Source organism: Carassius gibelio, chromosome B3, assembly GCF_023724105.1.
Source record: "Carassius gibelio isolate Cgi1373 ecotype wild population from Czech Republic chromosome B3, carGib1.2-hapl.c, whole genome shotgun sequence".
NCBI classification, from domain to species: Eukaryota; Metazoa; Chordata; class Actinopteri; order Cypriniformes; family Cyprinidae; genus Carassius; species Carassius gibelio.
Genome location: NC_068398.1, coordinates 36,267,380 through 36,285,562, shown reverse-complemented (window position 1 = coordinate 36,285,562; position 18,183 = coordinate 36,267,380). Strand labels below are relative to the sequence as shown.

Below are 18,183 nucleotides of genomic sequence, written 5' to 3'. Positions count from 1 at the left end.
ATTACAAAACACTTATAAATCATTTAAGGATTGATAACACTGTAAAATAATGTCTAATTTGTTAACATTAGTAAATGCATTGGTAACACTTTATAATAACTGCACTCATTAGTAAATAGTCAGTTTATGCTTTATAAAGCATTGTCTTAACATTAATAGTCAATACTAAGCAGTTTATAAATACAGCTATAAATAGCTTGTTCTTGGTCCATAAGCACATCTATTACAAAGGAAAGGGTCAGTTATCTTCCTAAGAAAAATTAAAATAAACAAACAACAACACAGATTGATACAGAACTCAGAAATATTTATTTCAATATGCAATAAAAGTAATCTGTACACTTGAATTATATATATATATATATATATATATATATATATATATATATATATATATATATACACTTAAAAAAATTAAATATATACGTATGCAATTATATATATATATATATATATATATATATATATATATATATATATATATATATATATATATATATATATATATTAGTAGGAGACATTTTGGGGATGGTAAAGGTTTTGTCCACTTGGTGGTGCTGTGGTTATGTTTAATTATATACACATGCGCAATTATACAAAAATCACTTTTTTAAAACTACAACAAAAAAATTGATATCACAAATATTGACGAATGGGATGTGAATTGGTTGAGCTGCACTAGAGAAGGCAACGAGTGTGATATATACGTAGTTGACCATGAAGACTGGAAGAGAAAAAAATAACTATAAAGGCACTTTTCCTTTACTGATAAAATGAGCCAAAAAAAGACATTTCACTGAAAAAAAACTAAATTATTAGATCCTCATGAGAAATATTAAAAATTAGATCACTACAGTAATTACAAAGTAAAAACATGACCACTGGACAGCAAAATGCTTACTGGGTCAGAAGGGTCAGAAAGAAAAAAAAAACAGGTGGAGAAGAACAGAAACACCTAAACTGCAAAAGAATTAAAGTGAAGAATTAGGTGTGACACTATCATGGAGCATTTAGTCTACAGTGCCACCATTTTCCAGAACTGCAACTTTCCTGGAGTCTCAGAATTACAATGTGTCAGGTTCTGAGAGATGTAAAAGATCCCCAAAAATGACTTAATTAGAATAGCATGATGTATTGTGAAATACTATATATTAATTATTTATATTGGCTTTATGAACAGAATATTTTGAGTGATTCTTGAAGGACTAGCATCCCCTCCTGAGGAATATATCTTCCAGATAGTACCGCGACTCCCTATATGCAGAGTATGCAGTCTTCATAGGGCACCAACTTCCAGAGGGGACACCATCCCAGTTGCAAAAAAAAACAAAAAAAACATGCACCATTCTCCCATCCGCGCTCGCGATCACTCGCACCTCATGTTTGCGGCTGAATTTTGGATGGACATCAGCCCGGGTAAAGGACATAAGCAATCAGGCACAGAGAAAAGAAAACTAAAGAAAGTAAAAAAAAAAAAAAACGGGCATAAATTTGGCTTGACATTGGACATTCGAGAGTCTCAAATTTAGGGACCGTTTCTAAAGTTACATGTGATATTGTTATACACTTTTCTAACGTCAGTAGCATTTGAAGAGAATGACTTACAGTCATAAAAACAACTGTAATTGTTCATCTAGGTGACAGCTATAATGCACAATTAAATTGAATGTTGGATGTTTATTAAAACAAATTGTAAGTCATATGTAAATTATGCTACTTTTTCACATGGACTCAAAAGCAAATTTGAAGCTCAATATCATTTGAGCAGAAACACCTGCAGTCAAAAAACAATTGTAAAGTGTTAATTTAGGTGTCAGCTACAATGCACACCTTATACATTTTTTATATATATTAAAATAAAGTGTTACTAAAGTTATATATATTGTTCTGTGTATGTGATTTCAAAGTCTAGATGGGTCGGATTAACCCTTTAACTGCCATATCCCTTAAAACTGGATTGCCAGATGGTTACAGTAAATGCTTATGCCCGCTGGGCACAGTTTTCCCGATGCCACTGGGGTGGCGTTGCACTGACGGCTTGAGCCCGCCATCGCTGCTTGCAGCTATATTTATTATTATTTTTCTTCAAGGTTTCGGGGGCTTTTGGGGCCCTTAACATGCTTAAAAAGTCTTGAAAATTGGCACACACATTGGAACCTGCGGCCATTAGGGCCGGGCAGAGACTGATACACGGGCGTGGAACAGGGGCTCTACAGCGCCCCCTGGAATACTGAGGGCCATATATCATACATACTTGCACGTAGACGCACGAAACTCGGTACACATGTAGATCTCATCAAACCAAACAACTTTCGTACTGCATGTCATAGGCTCCGCCCAACAGGAAGTTGGATATTTAGGGTTTAGTATTCATATTTTTCGTCAAAGTTGTGGGGGCTTTTGGGGTCCTTAACATACTCAAAAACTCTTGAAAATTTGCGCACACTTTGGAATCTGTGGCCTTTAGGAGCCTGCAGAGGCTGGGACCCGGGCGTGGCACAGGGGCTCTACGGCGCCCCCTGGATCACAGTCAGAAATGTTGATGCATAGCTAACACATACTTGCACATATTAATATCAAACTCAGTACACATATAGATCTCATCGTGCTGAACAACTTTCGTATTGCATGTCATAGGCTCCGCCCAACAGGAAGTCAGCTATTTAGAGTTATGTAAAAAGCGCATGCTCTGGAATTTGAAATACTTGTCATAGGGTTTTTTGCCGATTGACACCAAACTCGGTCAACATGATCTCAAGACATTGGGGATGAAAAATTGCCAGGGGATTTTTGATATCTCGAACGGTTTGCTCGTAGCGAGGCGTTGAATTTATGGCGAGAATTGAGAAACAGGAAGTGTCTAATACCATCCACATACATTTCCTGATTTTAATCAAACTTCATCAGATTATTCGTTGTATAATGTCGATCGCATATATGTGACTATTAGGAGTCAAAGTTATAGCGCCACCAACTGGCAGTAGGAAGTGTGTCATTTTCAAAATGATTTTAATTCAGCATCTTATTATTACTCGATTTGCTTCAAACTTCATCAGAATAATGTTAAAACACAGCTGATATAAATCTGCAAGGGGGATATTGATATCTAAAAAATTGTTGCCGTGGCAACATGTCAAACTGGAATACTTCTCAGGTGATTTTGAGGCAAATAACATACTTAGAATTTCACAAAACTCTGAACACACATCAGTATTTCTGATAGGAACTTAAATTGTGAATGGATTTTGGATAGCTTGAATGGTTTTGCCGTGGTGATTTTTTTAAATGACCTTACAAAGGGAATCATTATTGTATTTTTAAATTGCAGCTTCCAAACACGTCAAAGAATTTTTTCATACAGATGAAAAAGTCATTCTGAGGAAATATGCATAGTTTCACGACTTTACAACACTGTATGGATAACAGAAAATTAAAAAACTGTCAGACATCTCATCTCACTCTGTCCCTCTGTTTGAGTGTATGTGCTTCAGACTTCCATTGTCTGAGAGAAATAGCGCCCCTACAGGTTCAATTCCCGGACTTTTACTTTCACTTTTAAATCGGTTAAAAATACAAACAAATACTTAGATTTACTTCACACTGACAAGCTAAACCAACATATCTGATTATTACCGGTTCAGGGCTCATGGATAAATTATTTCTGGCCAGAGATACGTGAGAAATAGGAGAGATGAATCACCGCTGTGATCACGAGCGTCTGGAGTAAAGAGCTCAGAGAAAACGAATTTATTCCTGTTTTAAAGCTTTTAAAAATAAATTATTACAGCGATATCACACAATCAACCAATTAGAACACACCAAGAGCTAAATTCAGATGTTTTTGAACTGTTTGTGTGAAAATGAAATATTTGTGGCTGCCTATCTGAAATCACCGCCTCCGATCAGCGCGTACAGTGTCGCGCTCAAAACAAACGAATTTATTCTTGTTTAAGAGCTTTTTTAAATAAAATATTACCACAAATGCACACAATAAACCCATTGTAACACTACAAGAGCTAAATGCAGGTGTTTGTGACCCGTTTAAGTGTGCAAGACTATTTGAAAGCGCGACTGGCAGAATAACATATATCTCTCGAGCTGCAGGATTCTGTCTTTCGTCGTACGAACGAACACATCACGGACAAGATTATTTCAAAATACATAATAGCTTGGCGAATATAAACGAAAACAGCCACGTGAACATAAACTGGATCTACTGGATTTGAATATTAAAGTGACCACATTTACCACTTGCTTCTGTCTTCAATTTTAATCTATATAAAAAAGGAAACTCATTCGACTTGGCTGCTTTTTTGATGTGTGCGTATTTATTTATTTACCTTTTTATACATTTTGTATAATTTCATAGTTTGTGTATTACAATTATAAAAACAAAAATAAATTTAGCCACTCACATAGAAATAGCTTAGGCCTTAACCTTTTTCTGACAGTTTTAGGGATTTTTAAAAATCCTAAAAAAAACTTATTTGTGCTGCAAATAATAATTTCAAACTCATTTGATACTGACCTATGACATCCTGTGACATTATATTTATTTGAATTTACATAATCTCATAGATGTAACAGTAAATCTGTTCAGCTCACAGATCAATACTAAGCTGTAATGCAAGCAGAACTTTCACAAATGCTTATGAGTCATTTAAGGATTTGATAACACTGTAAAATAATGTCTAATTTGTTAACATTAGCAAATGCATTGATAACACTTTATAATAACTGCACTCATTAGTAAATAGTCAGTTCATGCTTTATAAAGCCTTGTCCCAATATTAATAGTCAGTAGTAAGCAGTTTATAAATACAGCTATAAATAGCTTGTCCTTGGTTTATAAGCACATTTATTAAAAAGGAGAGTAAAGGGTCAGTTATCTTCCTATGAAAAATAAAAGATAAAAATAAACAAACAACAACACAGATTGATACAGAACTCAGAAATTTTATTGTGGATTTATGATAAAATCAGCCTGTAAATGAATTCATACTCCTCCTCATACTACTCCATACTCCTTTTTCAACATGATGCCAATATACTGAGATGTTAAATTGTGAATGGGTTTAGGATAGCTTAAATGGTGTTGCCATAGAGATTTATTAAAGTATCATAAAAAATACAATAGATATTTTACTATATCTTTAAAATTTTTCTTTCTAACTCTTCATAATTTTTTATATAAGTAGAAGTCCTCATTTGAAGGAAGCACAGTAAGTTTCATAGCTTTATCATTTTCAAGAGCCAGCATAAAATTAAAACTATCATAACTTATAAATCAAGCTTGCAATTCTTAGTACCTATAATGGCCACCAGAGGGAGCTATAGGATTACTTTTAAATAATTATTGGAGAAACGAGTATGATTTAAATAATTTATAGAAATCTTTCAAATAAAATAATATGTATTTTAGGAATTTTACTGATAAAATGACCCTCACTTAATTAGAATAACAAGCTGAAGTATTGTGAACTGTATATTAAGAATAATTCTTAATAGGCTTTATGGACAGATACGTTTTGAGTGACTCTTGAAGGTTCAGCCCCACATCCTCTTTTACCACTGTTTAAATAATTAATCTTACAGAACAGGTGTGAATGAATTTTGGATAGCTTGAATGGTTTTGTCGTGGTGATTTTTTGAAATAATAGTAAAAAAGGAACCAGTAAAAAAAAGTGCAGCTTCTAAACACTTCAAAAAAATGTACACATAGAAGACAAGTCATTCTGAGGAAATATGCATAGTTTCATGACTATACAACATTATATGGATGACAGAAAATTAAAAAACATACATCTGATGTCACTCTGTCCCTCTGTCACTGTGTGTGTGTGTGTTTGTGTGTGTTTTAAGTGAATTAGGTGTGAAACTATCAGTGAGCATTTAGTCTCCAGCGCCAACATTTTACAGAACTGCCACTTTCCTGGAGTCTCAGAATTACAATGTGTCAGGTTCTGAGAGATCTAAGATTCCCAAAAAATATTTAATTAGAATACCATGAATTATTGTGAAATAATATATATTAAGACTTTATATATAGGCTTAATGAACAGATTAGACTGACTCGTGAAGGACCAGCACCACCTCCTCTTGTTTGATGGTTTGAGGAATATATCTTCCAGAATCCGGGATTAAGATTTAGGAGCTCATTTTTATTCCACCTCCTTTCCTGAAAGTCTGTCTTGCAGAATTGACTAAAAATTAATCTTCACATTAATTCCTAATTCTTTTGCAATTCTTTTGTCAGTTCTTCTTGACCTGTTTTTCTCTTCCAGCTTTCCTGGACTATTGTATAGCACTCATAAATGATTAAATAAAAAATAATGGTAGTTATTAAGATTGATATGGTTTGGAATTGGTAAAATGTGCTTGGAAAAAAATCACAATAAAACAATGTTTTAATGTTTAAGTTTGGAATATTAACTGACATGAATGAATGCTATATAAATATTGTTCATGTTAACATAATGTTTATAAATGAAATCTTATTGTAAAGTGTTACTAAAGTTATATATATATATATATATATATATATATATATATATATATATATATATATATTGTTCTGTGAATGTGATTTTAAAGTCTAGATGATTCGGATTAACCCTTTAACTGCCATATCAAGTTCAAGTTCTAGTTCAAGTTCAATTTATTTGTATAGCGCATTTACAACAGCCTCCTGGCTTACCAAAGTGCTTTAACATAAGAGCAAGAATATTACACATACATAAAAATAGACCAGACAAAAAATTTAAAACCACCCATTTCAAAATGTAGCATAACACAGTAGTCAGTACACTAAGGAAAATAAAAAAGTTTTTAGCAAAGATTTAAAAATAGACAAGGAAGGGGCCAGTCTGATCTCTAAAGGCAGGGTATTCCAGAGTCGTGGCCCAGCCACTGCAAATGCACGCTCCCCTCTACGCTCCCCTCAATCCTTTAAAACCTCACTGCCAGAGGGATATTGTGAATGCATGTGCCCGCTGGGCACAGTTTACCTGATGCCACCGGGGTGGTGATGGCATTGGTGGCTTGAGCCCGCCATCGCTGCTTGCAGCTATATTTATTATTATTATTTTTTTTTTCCAACGTCTCGGGGGCTTTTGGGGCCCTTAACATGCTTAAAAAGTCTTGAAAATTGGCACACAGATTGGAACCTGCGGCCATTAGGGCCGGGCAGAGACTGATACACGGGTGTGGCACAGGGGCTCTACAGCGCCCCCTGGAATATGGAGGCCCATATATCATACATTCTTGCTCGTAGACGTATGAAACTCGGTACACATATAAATCTCATCAATCCAAACAACTTTTGTATTGCATATCATAGGCTCCGCCCAACAGGAAGTTGGCTATTTAGGGTTTAGTATTCAAATTTTTCGTCAAAGTTGTGGGGGCTTTTGGGGTCCTTAACATACTCAAAAACTCTTGAAAATTTGCGCACACTTTGGAATCTGTGGCCTTTAGGAGCCTGCAGAGGCTGGGACCCGGGTGTGGCACAGGGGCTCTACGGCGCCCCCTGGAACACAGTCAAAAATGTTGATGTATAGCTCACACATACTTGCACATATTCATATGAAACTCAGTACACATATAGATCTCATCGTGCCGAACAACTTTCGTAATGCATGTCATAGGCTCCACCCAACAGGAAGTCAGCTATTTAGAGTTATGTAAAAAGCGCATGCTCTGGAATTTGAAATACTTGTCATAGGATTTTTTCTCGATTGCCGCCAAACTCGGTCAACATGATCTCAAGACACTGGGGATGAAAAATTGCCAGGGGATTTTTGATATCTCGAACGGTTTGCTCGTGGCGAGGCGTTGAAATTATGGCGAGAAATGAGAAACAGGAAGTGTCTAATACCGTCCACATACATTTCCTGATTTTAATCAAACTTCATCAGATTATTCGTTGTATGATGTCGATCGCATATATGTGACTATTAGGAGTCAAAGTTATAGCGCCACCAACTGGCAGAAGGAAGTGTGTCATTTTCAAAATGATTTGAATTCAGCATCTTATTATTACTCGATTTGCTTCAAACTTCATCAGAATAATGTTAAAACACAGCCGATATAAATCTGCAAGGGGGATATTGATATCTAAAAAATTGTTGGCGTGGCAACATGTCAAACTGGAATACTTCTCAGGTGATTTTGAGGCAAATAACATACTTAGAATTTCACAAAACTCTGAACACACATCAGTATTTCTGATAGGAACTTAAATTGTGAATGGATTTTGGATAGCTTGAATGGTTTTGCCGTGGTGATTTTTTTAAATGACCTTACAAAGGGAATCATTATTGTATTTTTAAATTGCAGCTTCCAAACACGTCAAATAATTTTTTCATACAGATGAAAAAGTCATTCTGAGGAAATATGCATAGTTTCACGACTTTACAACACTGTATGGATAACAGAAAATTAAAAAACTGTCAGACATCTCATCTCACTCTGTCCCTCTGTTTGAGTATATGTGCTTCAGACTTCCATTGTCTGAGAGAAATAGCGCCCCTACAGGTTCAATTCCCGGACTTTTACTTTCACTTTTAAATCGGTTAAAAATACAAACAAATACTTAGATTTACTTCACACTGACAAGCTAAACCAACATATCTGATTATTACCGGTTCAGGGCTCATGGATAAATTATTTCTGGCCAGAGATACGTGAGAAATAGGAGAGATGAATCACCGCTGTGACCACGAGCGTCTGGAGTAAAGAGCTCAGAGAAAACAAATTTATTCCTGTTTTAAAGCTTTTAAAAATAAATTATTACAGCGATATCACACAATCAACCAATTAGAACACACCAAGAGCTAAATTCAGATGTTTTTGAACTGTTTGTGTGAAAATGAAATATTTGTGGCTGCCTATCTGAAATCACCGCTCCGATCAGCGCGTACAGTGTCGAGCTCAAAACAAACGAATTTATTCTTGTTTAAGAGCTTTTTTAAATAAAATATTACCACAAATGCACACAATAAACCCATTGTAACACTACAAGAGCTAAATGCAGGTGTTTGTGACCCGTTTAAGTGTGCAAGACTATTTGAAAGCGCGACTGGCAGAATAACATATATCTCTCGAGCTGCAGGATTCTGCCTTTCGTCGTACGAACGAACACATCACGGACAAGATTATTTCAAAATACATAATAGCTTGGCGAATATAAACGAAAACAGCCACGTGAACATAAACTGGATCTACTGGATTTGAATATTAAAGTGACCACATTTACCACTTGCTTCTGTCTTCAATTTTAATCTATATAAAAAAGGAAACTCATTCGACTTGGCTGCTTTTTTGATGTGTGCGTATTTATTTATTTACCTTTTTATACATTTTGTATAATTTCATAGTTTGTGTATTACAATTATAAAAACAAAAATAAATTTAGCCACTCACATAGAAATAGCTTAGGCCTTAACCTTTTTCTGACAGTTTTAGGGATTTTTAAAAATCCTAAAAAAAACTTATTTGTGCTGCAAATAATAATTTCAAACTCATTTGATACTGACCTATGACATCCTGTGACATTATATTTATTTGAATTTACATAATCTCATAGATGTAACAGTAAATCTGTTCAGCTCACAGATCAATACTAAGCTGTAATGCAAGCAGAACTTTCACAAATGCTTATGAGTCATTTAAGGATTTGATAACACTGTAAAATAATGTCTAATTTGTTAACATTAGCAAATGCATTGATAACACTTTATAATAACTGCACTCATTAGTAAATAGTCAGTTCATGCTTTATAAAGCCTTGTCCCAATATTAATAGTCAGTAGTAAGCAGTTTATAAATACAGCTATAAATAGCTTGTCCTTGGTTTATAAGCACATTTATTAAAAAGGAGAGTAAAGGGTCAGTTATCTTCCTATGAAAAATAAAAGATAAAAATAAACAAACAACAACACAGATTGATACAGAACTCAGAAATTTTATTGTGGATTTATGATAAAATCAGCCTGTAAATGAATTCATACTCCTCCTCATACTACTCCATACTCCTTTTTCAACATGATGCCAATATACTGAGATGTTAAATTGTGAATGGGTTTAGGATAGCTTAAATGGTGTTGCCATAGAGATTTATTAAAGTAACATAAAAAATACAATAGTTATTTTACTATATCTTTAAAATTTTTCATTCTAACTCTTCATAATTTTTTATATAAGTAGAAGTCCTCATTTGAAGGAAGCACAGTAAGTTTCATAGCTTTATCATTTTCAAGAGCCAGCATAAAATTAAAACTATCATAACTTATAAATCAAGCTTGCAATTCTTAGTACCTATAATGGCCACCAGAGGGAGCTATAGGATTACTTTTAAATAATTATTGGAGAAACGAGTATGATTTAAATAATTTATAGAAATCTTTCAAATAAAATAATATGTATTTTAGGAATTTTACTGATAAAATGACCCTCACTTAATTAGAATAACAAGCTGAAGTATTGTGAACTGTATATTAAGAATAATTCTTAATAGGCTTTATGGACAGATACGTTTTAAGTGACTCTTGAAGGTTCAGCACCACATCCTCTTTTACCACTGTTTAAAGAATTAATCTTACAGAACAGGTGTGAATGAATTTTGGATAGCTTGAATGGTTTTGTCGTGGTGATTTTTTGAAATAATAGTAAAAAAGGAACCAGTAAAAAAAGTGCAGCTTCTAAACACTTCAAAAAAATGTACACATAGAAGACAAGTCATTCTGAGGAAATATGCATAGTTTCATGACTATACAACATTATATGGATGACAGAAAATTAAAAAACATACATCTGATGTCACTCTGTCCCTCTGTCACTGTGTGTGTGTGTTTGTGTGTGTTTTAAGTGAATTAGGTGTGAAACTATCAGTGAGCATTTAGTCTCCAGCGCCAACATTTTACAGAACTGCCACTTTCCTGGAGTCTCAGAATTACAATGTGTCAGGTTCTGAGAGATCTAAGATTCCAAAAAATTATTTAATTAGAATACCATGAAGTATTGTGAAATACTATATATTAAGACTTTATATATAGGCTTAATGAACAGATTAGAGTGACTCGTGAAGGACCAGCACCACCTTCTCTTGTCCGATGGTTTGAGGAGTATATCTTCCAGAATCTGGGATTAAGATTTAGGAGCTCATTTTTATTCCACCTCCTTTCCTGAAAGTCTGTCTTGCAGAATTGACTAAAAATTAATCTTCACATTAATTCCTAATTCTTTTGCAATTCTTTTGTCAGTTCTTCTTGACCTGTTTTTCTCTTCCAGCTTTCCTGGACTATTGTATAGCACTCATAAATGATTAAATAAAAAATAATGGTAGTTATTAAGATTGATATGGTTTGGAATTGGTAAAATGTGCTTGGAAAAAAATCACAATAAAACAATGTTTTAATGTTTAAGTTTGGAATATTAACTGACATGAATGAATGTTATATAAATATTGTTCATGTTAACATAATGTTTATAAATGAAATCTTATTGTAAAGTGTTACTAAAGTTATTTATATATATATATATATATATATATATATTGTTCTGTGAATGTGATTTTAAAGTCTAGATGATTCGGATTAACCCTTTAACTGCCATATCAAGTTCAAGTTCTAGTTCAAGTTCAATTTATTTGTATAGCGCATTTACAACAGCCTCCTGGCTGACCAAAGTGCTTTAACATAAGAGCAAGAATATTACACATACATAAAAATAGACCAGACAAAAAATTTAAAACCACCCATTTCAAAATGTAGCATAACACAGTAGTCAGTACACTAAGGAAAATAAAAAAGTTTTTAGCAAAGATTTAAAAATAGACAAGGAAGGGGCCAGTCTGATCTCTAAAGGCAGGGTATTCCAGAGTCGTGGCCCAGCCACTGCAAATGCACGCTCCCCTCTACGCTCCCCTCTATCCTTTAAAACCTCACTGCCAGAGGGATATTGTGAATGCATGTGCCCGCTGGGCACAGTTTACCTGATGCCACCGGGGTGGTGATGGCATTGGTGGCTTGAGCCCGCCATCGCTGCTTGCAGCTATATTTAGGGCCCGAGCACCGATGGTGTGAGGACCCTCTTGGAATTGCTCCGTTTATTATTATTAGGGCTCAAGCCCAAAGGGCGAGAGGCCTATTGTTTTCCTTAGGATTATTAGGGCTCAAGCCCAAAGGGCGAGAGGCCTATTGTTTTCCTTAGGATTATTTTTTATTATTATTATTATTATTATTATTATTATTATTTATTTATTTTTTTTCCAACGTCTCGGGGGCTTTTGGGGCCCTTAACGTGCTTAAAAAGTCTTGAAAATTGGCACACAGATTGGAACCTGCGGCCATTAGGGCCGGGCAGAGACTGATACACGGGCGTGGCACAGGGGCTCTACAGCGCCCCCTGGAATATGGAGGGCCATATATCATATATTCTTGCTCGTAGACGAATGAAACTCGGTACACATATAAATCTCATCAATCCAAACAACTTTTGTATTGCATATCATAGGCTCCGCCCAACAGGAAGTTGGCTATTTAGGGTTTAGTATTCAAATTTTTCGTCAAAGTTGTGGGGGCTTTTGGGGTCCTTAACATACTCAAAAACTCTTGAAAATTTGCGCACACTTTGGAATCTGTGGCCTTTAGGAGCCTGCAGAGGCTGGGACCCGGGCGTGGCACAGGGGCTCTACGGCGCCCCCTGGAACACAGTCAGAAATGTTGATGTATAGCTCACACATACTTGCACATATTCATATGAAACTCAGTACACATATAGATCTCATCGTGCCGAACAACTTTCGTATTGCATGTCATAGGCTCCACCCAACAGGAAGTCAGCTATTTAGAGTTATGTAAAAAGCGCATGCTCTGGAATTTGAAATACTTGTCATAGGTTTTTTTCTCGATTGCCGCCAAACTTGGTCAACATGATCTCAAGACACTGGGGATGAAAAATTGCCAGGGGATTTTTGATATCTCGAACGGTTTGCTCGTGGCGAGGCGTTGAAATTATGGCGAGAAATGAGAAACAGGAAGTGTCTAATACCGTCCACATACATTTCCTGATTTTAATCAAACTTCATCAGATTATTCGTTGTATGATGTCGATCGCATATATGTGACAATTAGGAGTCAAAGTTATAGCGCCACCAACTGGCAGAAGGAAGTGTGTCATTTTCAAAATGATTTGAATTCAGCATCTTATTATTACTCGATTTGCTTCAAACTTCATCAGAATAATGTTAAAACACAGCCGATATAAATCTGCAAGGGGGATATTGATATCTAAAAAATTGTTGGCGTGGCAACATGTCAAACTGGAATACTTCTCAGGTGATTTTGAGGCAAATAACATACTTAGAATTTCACAAAACTCTGAACACACATCAGTATTTCTGATAGGAACTTAAATTGTGAATGGATTTTGGATAGCTTGAATGGTTTTGCCGTGGTGATTTTTTTAAATGACCTTACAAAGGGAATCATTATTGTATTTTTAAATTGCAGCTTCCAAACACGTCAAAGAATTTTTTCATACAGATGAAAAAGTCATTCTGAGGAAATATGCATAGTTTAACGACTTTACAACACTGTATGGATAACAGAAAATTAAAAAACTGTCAGACATCTCATCTCACTCTGTCCCTCTGTTTTAGTATATGTGCTTCAGACTTCCATTGTCTGAGAGAAATTGCGCCCCTACAGGTTCAATTCCCGGACTTTTACTTTCACTTTTAAATCGGTTAAAAATACAAATAAATACTTAGATTTAATTCACACTGACAAGCTAAACCAACATATCTGATTATTACCGGTTCAGGGCTCATGGATAAACTATTTCTGGCCAGAGATACGTGAGAAATAGGAGAGATGAATCACCGCTGTGACCACGAGCGTCTGGAGTAAAGAGCTCAGAAAAAACGAATTTATTCCTGTTTTAAAGCTTTTAAAAATAAATTATTACAGCGATATCACACAATCAACCAATTAGAACACACCAAGAGCTAAATTAAGATGTTTTTGAACTGTTTGTGTGAAAATGAAATATTTGTGGCTGCCTATCTGAAATCACGCCTCCGATCAGCGCGTACAGTGTCGAGCTCAAAACAAACGAATTTATTCTTGTTTAAGAGCTTTTTTAAATAAAATATTACCACAAATGCACACAATAAACCCATTGTAACACTACAAGAGCTAAATGCAGGTGTTTGTGACCAGTTTAAGAGTGCAAGACTATTTGAAAGCGCGACTGGCAGAATAACATATCTCTCGAGCTGCAGGATTCTGTCTTTCGTCGTACGAACGAACACATAACGGACAAGATTATTTCAAAATACATAATAGCTTGGCGAATATAAACGAAAACAGCCACGTGAACATAAACTGGATCTACTGGATTTGAATATTAAAGTGACCACATTTACCACTTGCTTCTGTCTTCAATTTTAATCTATATAAAAAAGGAAACTCATTCGACTTGGCTGCTTTTTTAATGTGTGCGTATTTATTTATTTACCTTTTTATACATTTTGTATAATTTCATAGTTTGTGTATTACAATTATGAAAACAAAAATAAATTTAGCCACTCACATAGAAATAGCTTAGGCCTTAACCTTTTTCTGTCAGTTTTAGGGATTTTTAAAAATCCTAAAAAAAACTTATTTGTGCTGCAAATAATAATTTCAAACTCATTTGATACTGACCTATGACATCCTGTGACATTATATTTATTTGAATTTACATAATCTCATAGATGTAACAGTAAATCTGTTCAGCTCACAGATCAATACTAAGCTGTAATGCAAGCAGAACTTTCACAAATGCTTATGAGTCATTTAAGGATTTGATAACACTGTAAAATAATGTCTAATTTGTTAACATTAGCAAATTCATTGATAACACTTTATAATAACTGCACTCATTAGTAAATAGTCAGTTCATGCTTTATAAAGCCTTGTCCCAATATTAATAGTCAGTAGTAAGCAGTTTATAAATACAGCTATAAATAGCTTGTTCTTGGTTTATAAGCACATTTATTAAAAATGAGAGTAAGTTATCTTCCTATGAAAAATAAAAGATACAAATAAACAAACAACAACACAGATTGATACAGAACTCAGAAATTTTATTGTGGATTTATGATAAAGCCTGCAAATGAATTCATACTCCTCCTCATACTACTCCATACTCCTTTTTCAACATGATGCCAATATACTGAGATGTTAAATTGTGAATGGGTTTAGGATAGCTTAAATGGTGTTGCCATAGAGATTTATTAAAGTAACATAAAAAATACAATAGTTATTTTACTATATCTTTAAAATTTTTCATTCTAACTCTTCATAATTTTTTATATAAGTAGAAGTCCTCATTTGAAGGAAGCACAGTAAGTTTCATAGCTTTATCATTTTCAAGAGCCAGCATAAAATTAAAACTATCATAACTTATAAATCAAGCTTGCAATTCTTAGTACCTATAATGGCCACCAGAGGGAGCTATAGGATTACTTTTAAATAATTATTGGAGAAACGAGTATGATTTAAATAATTTATAGAAATCTTTCAAATAAAATAATATGTATTTTAGGAATTTTACTGATAAAATGACCCTCACTTAATTAGAATAACAAGCTGAAGTATTGTGAACTGTATATTAAGAATAATTCTTAATAGGCTTTATGGACAGATACGTTTTAAGTGACTCTTGAAGGTTCAGCACCACATCCTCTTTTACCACTGTTTAAAGAATTAATCTTACAGAACAGGTGTGAATGAATTTTGGATAGCTTGAATGGTTTTGTCGTGGTGATTTTTTGAAATAATAGTAAAAAAGGAACCAGTAAAAAAAAGTGCAGCTTCTAAACACTTCAAAAAAATGTACACATAGAAGACAAGTCATTCTGAGGAAATATGCATAGTTTCATGACTATACAACATTATATGGATGACAGAAAATTAAAAAACATACATCTGATGTCACTCTGTCCCTCTGTCACTGTGTGTGTGTGTTTGTGTGTGTTTTAAGTGAATTAGGTGTGAAACTATCAGTGAGCATTTAGTCTCCAGCGCCAACATTTTACAGAACTGCCACTTTCCTGGAGTCTCAGAATTACAATGTGTCAGGTTCTGAGAGATCTAAGATTCCAAAAAATTATTTAATTAGAATACCATGAAGTATTGTGAAATACTATATATTAAGACTTTATAGATAGGCTTAATGAACAGATTAGAGTGACTCGTGAAGGACCAGCACCACCTTCTCTTGTCCGATGGTTTGAGGAATATATCTTCCAGAATCTGGGATTAAGATTTAGGAGCTCATTTTTATTCCACCTCCTTTCCTGAAAGTCTGTCTTGCAGAATTGACTAAAAATTAATCTTCACATTAATTCCTAATTCTTTTGCAATTCTTTTGTCAGTTCTTCTTGACCTGTTTTTCTCTTCCAGCTTTCCTGGACTATTGTATAGCACTCATAAATGATTAAATAAAAAATAATGGTAGTTATTAAGATTGATATGGTTTGGAATTGGTAAAATGTGCTTGGAAAAAAATCACAATAAAACAATGTTTTAATGTTTAAGTTTGGAATATTAACTGACATGAATGAATGCTATATAAATATTGTTCATGTTAACATAATGTTTATAAATGAAATCTTATTGTAAAGTGTTACTAAAGTTATATATATATATATATATATATATATATTGTTCTGTGAATGTGATTTTAAAGTCTAGATGATTCGGATTAACCCTTTAACTGCCATATCAAGTTCAAGTTCTAGTTCAAGTTCAATTTATTTGTATAGCGCATTTACAACAGCCTCCTGGCTGACCAAAGTGCTTTAACATAAGAGCAAGAATATTACACATACATAAAAATAGACCAGACAAAAAATTTAAAACCACCCATTTCAAAATGTAGCATAACACAGTAGTCAGTACACTAAGGAAAATAAAAAAGTTTTTAGCAAAGATTTAAAAATAGACAAGGAAGGGGCCAGTCTGATCTCTAAAGGCAGGGTATTCCAGAGTCGTGGCCCAGCCACTGCAAATGCACGCTCCCCTCTACGCTCTCCTCTATCCTTTAAAACCTCACTGCCAGAGGGATATTGTGAATGCATGTGCCCGCTGGGCACAGTTTACCTGATGCCACCGGGGTGGTGATGGCATTGGTGGCTTGAGCCCGCCATCGCTGCTTGCAGCTATATTTAGGGCTCAAGCCCGAAGGGGCGAAGAGCCCTATTGTTCTTCTAAGGATTATTCTTGTTATTATTATTATTTTTATTTTTTATTAAACCTTCCGGGGTGTTTTGGGGGCCTTAACATGCTCAAAAACTCTTGAAAATTGGCACACACATTGGAATCTGCGGCCATCAGGACGCCGCAGAGGCTGGGACCCGGGCGTGGCACAGGGGCTCTACAGCGCCCCCTGGAAGACAGTCAGAATTCTTGAACCATAGCTCACACACACTTGCATGTATTTATATCAAACTCGGTACACTTATAGATCTCATTGAGCCGAACAACTTTCACACTTTATGTCATAGGCTCCGCCCAACAGGAAGTCAGCTATTCAGGGCTGTTTAAAAAAAGCATGCTCTGGAATTTGAAATACTCCTCTGAGGTTTTCAACCCGTTCGCCACGAAACTCGGTGAACATGATCTCAAGACATTGAGGATGAAAAATTGCGAGGGGATTTTTGATATCTCGAACGGTTTGCCCGTGGCGAGGCATGGAACTTATGGCGAGAAATGAGAAACAGGAAATGTCTAATAACATCCACATACATTTCCTGAATTTGATCAAACTTCATGGGTTTGTTCGTTGTATGATACCGATTGTATATATGTGGCTATTAAGAGTCAACGTTATAGCGCCACCAACTGGCAGCAGGAAGTGTGTCATTTTCCAAATGCTTTGAATTCAGCATCTTATTTTTACTCGATTTACTTAAAACTTCATCAGAATAATGACAAAACACGGCCGATGTAAATCTGTTGTGGGGATATTGATATCTGATATAGTGTTGCCATGGCAACGTGTCAAACTTGAATGTTCTGTTATGGTGAGTTTGAGGCAGACAACAAGCTCAGATTTACATGAAACTCAAAACACATATCAGTATTCTTGATAGCTAGACAATGGTAAAAGCTTTTAAAAGGGCGTGAAGGAGGC

At 34.8% G+C, this 18,183-nt stretch overlaps 1 long non-coding RNA gene across 1 annotated transcript in view; it reads left to right on the top strand.

Annotated features, from left to right (window-relative positions):
• Positions 1 to 548: 548 nt before the first annotated feature.
• LOC127953483 (uncharacterized) overlaps positions 549 to 18,183 on the top strand; it is a 64,061-nt gene continuing 46,426 nt past the window's right edge. Inside the window, exon 1 of the long non-coding RNA XR_008153235.1 lies at positions 549 to 1,078. This is a non-coding gene — a long non-coding RNA (uncharacterized LOC127953483). The remainder of the gene's footprint in view (positions 1,079 to 18,183) is intronic.